The sequence below is a fragment of the Canis lupus genome, chromosome 1 (assembly GCF_003254725.2).
Source record: "Canis lupus dingo isolate Sandy chromosome 1, ASM325472v2, whole genome shotgun sequence".
Taxonomy (NCBI): domain Eukaryota; kingdom Metazoa; phylum Chordata; class Mammalia; order Carnivora; family Canidae; genus Canis; species Canis lupus.
Genome location: NC_064243.1, coordinates 61,182,460 through 61,188,459, shown reverse-complemented (window position 1 = coordinate 61,188,459; position 6,000 = coordinate 61,182,460). Strand labels below are relative to the sequence as shown.

Genomic DNA, 6,000 nt, shown 5'->3' with positions numbered 1-6,000 from the left:
AGTGATGCCTAGAGCTTATACTCAGTACTTCTTACCTGCAGGGCTAAATGTGATACCAGAAAATTCTTTTTGGCTATCCCTTTTTTGATTCTATTAAACTTCTAATACCTGTGTCATTTTGCTTATTTTGGCTTGTATCATAGAGTTATGAGAGCCCTTTTAATTACTTTACACCAAAATCTTCCTTCTTTTTAGCAATGCCATTAGGCATAAAATTCTCCACATTCTGTTCCATACAGAGTTGTTTCCTCAGGGAAAGCTATGGGGCCCTTTAAGACTTGTTTCTCCCCCAGGGTAGAGCTTTTGTGACATCACACTAGAGCTGGAGGTAGAGATAGTGACCTAGTTCTCATGGAGTAGCACTGTTTGACGAGGGCTCACTGGGAACATGATATGGTGGTCCCTAGTTTTCCTGGTTTGCCTTCCCCAAAGTAAAATCTCTGCCTTATGAATGAGCTGAACAGGATCAACTGGGGCCCTGCTTTGGATCAGCCTTACATGCCTGGGGAGAGTTTCTAATATGAATGAGGCTCCTTGGGGAAGAGAGACCTGATCTCTCTGCTCCTCTTGCCTGGAATAAAGCTCCTACAACAAGGGACTGAGAGATGAGAAAAACCTGACAGCATGCTCTTCACAAGTTGGAAATGTAGCCCTACACTGATGCTATGAGGAAAGGGAGCCTCCATCTTCATCACTGTACTTACCAGAATGAGAGTTCCTGGAACATTTTCATAAGAAGTGATGTGGGGGAAGAAAAAGGACAGGAGTGAGTTGTGGCTCAAATGCTTCAGATTTTCACTGTTCCTACTGAGATTTAGTAGATTTTCTTGAATGAATGTTTCTCCATTTTCTGTATGCCCTTAGGGCAGTTTCCAGATTCTTTAAATGATTGTTTTAATACCTTTTTCCAGGAAAATGGTTGTTTCTTTTGGGCAAAGAATCTTCCATGCTACTCAGTCCTCAATTCTGAACAGGGCTCAAAAAGCACTCAACTTTTAAAGTCAAGAACATTAATATCCTAGTAAAAATATTTTAAAAATACATTGCTGAAACCCATTGGAATAATAATTTATCATAAGCCATAAACCAGAGTTAATTCTAGATGTCTGAGCAGAGTTGTGTCCTGTTTTTGAGTAGCATATGAAATGCTTCTAAAGGGTGCTTTTGGTCACTGAGTCAAGAGGAGAAGGGAATCAGGTAAATTTCACTTTTCCTGACATTACTGCTCTGTTCAGCACAGTGATTTTAGAGGCCTAGAAGCAGTCTTACATCCCATTTCATCTGTAAGGAAGGATGCCATCTAGACTTGGTGAGGCTAGACATAGACTGCCATGTGACAAGGGTCTACTGAGTGTAAAAACACTCAAGCACTCTGAAAAAGCCCTGCTCACTCTCTGTGTACTTGCCGTTTCAAAAACAGGTAACCAGATGTCATCCAATCTGGAAATTTGGCCTCTATTTCAATGATATCAGGAATTAAACTATTCAGGTGATTGGCTGAGGACCGGTTGGAAAGATCAATATCATATACAGTTAGTGGTTCAGAGATAGATGGGAGTTCTGTGGGACACTAAGACCATGGCATGAGTTCTGATCTGCTCACCTCCCTGGGTCTTGTCTCATTTCTTTGCAACAGGTCTGGCTTAAGATGAGATTATCAATTCTATACATTACTCAGTGCTCATCATGACAAGTGTACTACTTAATCCCTATCACCTATTTCACCCATCTCTCAATCTTCCTCCCCCTTAGTAATCATCAGTTTGTTCTCTATAGTTAAGAGTCTATTTCTTGGTTTTTCTCTCTCTCCTTTTCTTTTTTTCCTTTGCTCATTTGTTCTATTTCTTAAATCCCACATATGAGTGAAATAATATGGTATTTGTGTTTCTCTGACTTATTTCACTAAGCATTATACTCTCTAGCTCCATCCATGTTGTTGCAAATGGCAAGATTTCATTCTTTTGTATTGTATATATAAAATTAATATAATACTGTATGTTAACTACCCTGGAATTAAAATTTAAAAATGTTTTTAAAAATGAGATTGTCCCCCAAATCTCCCCCAAGTCCAAAGAACATTAAAACTGAAAATGACTGTAAAGGAGATGGTAGACAAAATAATGACCTTCAAAAGATGTGCATGTTTTAATCCCCAAACTTTATATATGTTATGTTACTGGCAAAGAAAAATGAAGGTTGTAGATTAATTAATATGATACTCATCTAATCTTAAAATAAGGCACTTATAAGGATTATCCAAGGGGGCTCCTGAGTGGCTCAGTTGGTTAAGCATTGTACTCTTGGTTTCAGCTCAGGTCATGATCTCATGGGTTATGAGATGGAGCCCCGCATTGGGCTCTGTACTCAGTAGGGGGTCTGCTTGAAGATTCTCTCCCTCTGCCCCTCCCCGACTCATGCACACATGCACGCACTCTCATGCACTTTCTCTGAAATAGATAGATAAATCTTTAAAAAATAAGGATTATCCAGGTATGTCCACTGTAATCATAATGGTTCTTAAATGGGGAAGAGAAGGCAGGAAAGTGAGTGTCAGACTGGTGTGACATAAAAAGACTTGACTCCTCATTGCTGGCCTTGAAGATGGAAGGTAACCAAGAGCCAAGCAATGTGGGTGGCCTCTAAAAGCTGGAAAAAAACAAGAAAAGTGATTCTTCCCTAGAACTTCCAGAAGAAACCAGCTCTGCTGACACCTTGACTTAACCCAATGAGTTCTATTTTAGACTTCTGCCCCCTAGAACTGTAAGATAATCAATTTATGTTGTTTTAAACCACTGTTTGTTTTTTGTTGTTGTTGCTATAGCAGCAATAGAAAACAAAAACAAAGGCACTGGGCTTTACACTCTGATTTTATAAATGAGATATTAAGGCTCAGAGATGTCAGGTGATTAGCTGCAAATCGCACAGGTAGTAGAAGCAGAGCTTGCTGATTCTAATTCAGTAGACAACTCAGACACCAACCCACACATTCATCTCTCATTGATAAAATGGGAATGATAACTCATAGCTTCCAGGGTAAACTGTGGGTTAAAAGATCTAGTCCCATGACTAGCAAAGACCTCATCATCATCAAATGCTAGCCTGAGCATCCACTGCCCTCATCTCTCCTTTTCTACCAGTACTGTTCTAATAAAACACTTCCTTACATCAAACCATGTCACCCATAGTTTGTACCCATTATTCTTAACTCTACCCTTCATGTCATAAAGGAAATCTCTATACCTGAAAATATTTGATACTGAAAATAATCCTCCAGAATCCCCTTCTTCAGGCTAAGTATCCTGGATTTTATTCTTCATCTTGCATGGATCAGAACTCTTGCCTCCTTGTTCCTGTTCCACATGTAATGAGCACTACTTCACTCAGAGGTAGTGAAAGTGGCATCTAGGTTTATATGAAACATCTATTTACTGCCCTACTGACAGGGGCAGAGCTGAATAGGGCAATTTTCTACACAGTTCTATTAATGGTTTCTAGATCTCACACTGAGCTGCATCTCCCATGAAATAACTATATATTTGGCTTGGGGCCCTCAATTCCTCAAAACATCATTAGCACTCGCTTATATTTAAAAGGCATAAAGTGTGACCCATCTTTCCAAATTATTAAGTCTTTTTTTTTTTTTTTTTTTTTTTTTTTTTTTTTTTAAATTATTAAGTCTTTTGCAGATGCTCATTTTGTCATGCTATGGATCTCCGTCTACCTACCATCTTAGATGTAACACAGTCACATCCAAACACATGAAAATGAGAGAAAAATGAGCATTAGGAATTTTAAAGAGCCCCAAATCAGTGGCTCCCAGAATTTTATATTTCTTGGATCAAGCAAAATTTAAAATAAAATTTGGGGGACTGACTAGAAGTAATGGTCTTTTATCTTAACAAAAGAGATCTTCAAGAAAATAGAAAAACATTAACATATGCTATTACTATATCATAATTTTAATATTCAAAAAGTAGAAAAACAGAAATCTCAAAATGAAAATTAGTATCTTTTTTTTAAAAAAGGACAAAAGAGAAAAAATTAAAAAGGACAAAAGACATCTATGTGCACACACACACACATACACAAATAAATATATATACTCCATACACTATAATTGTATTTCATTTACCCATAGATCAGTGGTCTTCAAGGCTGGCACATGTCCTTGGAACTACCTAGCAATCACTCTCTAATTTGTCTAATTATATCTAGGATTCCAAACATACTTATTTCATTCATTCACCTATTCAAATATTTATTAAGTAATGTGATGGGTTTTTAATGTTTTCTCCATATTCTGGGATGTGATATGGACAAGTAGGAGAACTGGAAATTTTGTAGGGCCAATATTTCTGTATAGTTTTCATCTATATTGCACTTCAATTTTCTCTTTCTAATATCTATTGTATCCTATTTAATGCAAAAGTTTTTTAATTGATTGAGAAAGTGTAGGCAAAATACTACCAAGTGGACGGACACCTCTCTTATATATCACCTGCATGTCTATAAAGTATACAGGCCTTTAATTCAGTAAAATAATAGAGGAAGAACATATTGATCTATTATATAAGAGCACTACTTGAAATTGAAAAATAAAGCATTCGGCTTTTGCCCTTGAATATCTTACAGATTGTGCCCATAAAAACACTTAAAATTTAAGTAATTTCACATTATACAGCTCCTTTTTAGAATGTGGAAGATCTATTATCACTAGGACTCAGTCAACAACAATTAAGTAGAGCTAAGTGACTGCCACACCCTCAGATGGGGCAAACTTTCTTCATTTTGTTCCAGTCCCTGCCATTCCTGATGGTTAACTGTACAATGAGGTTAAGTGCTTGTTGCATCACTCATGCAGTGCACCCATGTCTTTAACAGAAGTGGGGGAAAAAAATACTGACTGTTGTTAAAGTGAAGTGGCCTCACTTCACTCACTTATATTATTAGTCTAGAGGGTAAACAGACAAGCCAAAAGGAGATTACAGTATTAGGACAATATGTGCAGTAATCAAAGTAAGCATCACACCATATATATGATAGGCACCAAACAAAAGCAACCACATCTTATAATCTAGTTAGTGTAGCTACAGTGCAGAGTTCAAACAATGCTGTGAATTGTAAAGTCCTGGTAAACTGTTTCTTGGTCATGGCTACAGTGCCAGCTAAACTGTGGCCCTTCCCTGGCACAAACTCCATGAAACAGGGTTTATTCTGTCCCACTCAGGAACTGAAGATTTTCATGGTCATGGATTTGCTTCTCACAGGTGCTAGTTTCAGGCCCAGTGGTGTGTGTCATATTCTGGCAGGAGGCGCTGCGTGAAAATTTTCAAGGCTGAAAATAAAGCCTAGAAAAACATGCAAACAATGTGCTGTTGTGGATTTGGATTCCTTCTTCTTCTGGAAAGAATCCTAACATTTCTACCATGTTCCCAGCAGGAAAGACTTTTTTTGTCGTTCTTTCTACTTACTAACGTGGAATGTCAAGCATGTAGGGGAACTAATTGTATCAGTCTGCCAACCTCAGAACCATAGTAATTTGTAGTTTCCCTGGTTAGTAAAGCGAGATTGACTAGTATTGGCAAAAGAGAAAATAATTCTCTTAGGAGTTTTTATTTTTTCAATGTGCTTTAAGAAAGCACAGGTGCAGAGCTTTTGCAGTCAAGAAAAACAACAAAATTTATACATACTTGAAGCTAATACCAACTTCTAATGAAGTAAGATAATCTTATCTGCAGTAAAAATGAATTTGTATGCTGTTAAAACAAATCTGAGATCCTTGTAACTTTTGTGATTCATAGCTGTCAAATGTTGTCTTTCAGTCCCAACCTTTCCCTAAATTCTGTGCTGATAACTGAAATATTCAATACCTAGGAAATGTCTCTAAATATATGCCCACCAAGTAAGCAGAAGAGAGGGTCTCTCTCCTCTTTGCAGCTCTCTGTTTGGAAAGTTTAGATCTTTTATTCAAATGAAACTGACAATTTAATAAGATAACCA

General features: G+C 37.3%; 1 long non-coding RNA gene across 2 annotated transcripts in view; it reads left to right on the top strand.

The window, feature by feature from the left end:
* The first annotated feature begins 316 nt into the window (after positions 1–316).
* Positions 317–6,000, top strand: part of LOC112644504 (uncharacterized) — a 32,073-nt gene continuing 26,389 nt past the window's right edge. For both annotated transcript variants that reach the window (XR_003126434.3, XR_003126435.3), the window contains exon 1: positions 317–766. This is a non-coding gene — a long non-coding RNA (uncharacterized LOC112644504). The remainder of the gene's footprint in view (positions 767–6,000) is intronic.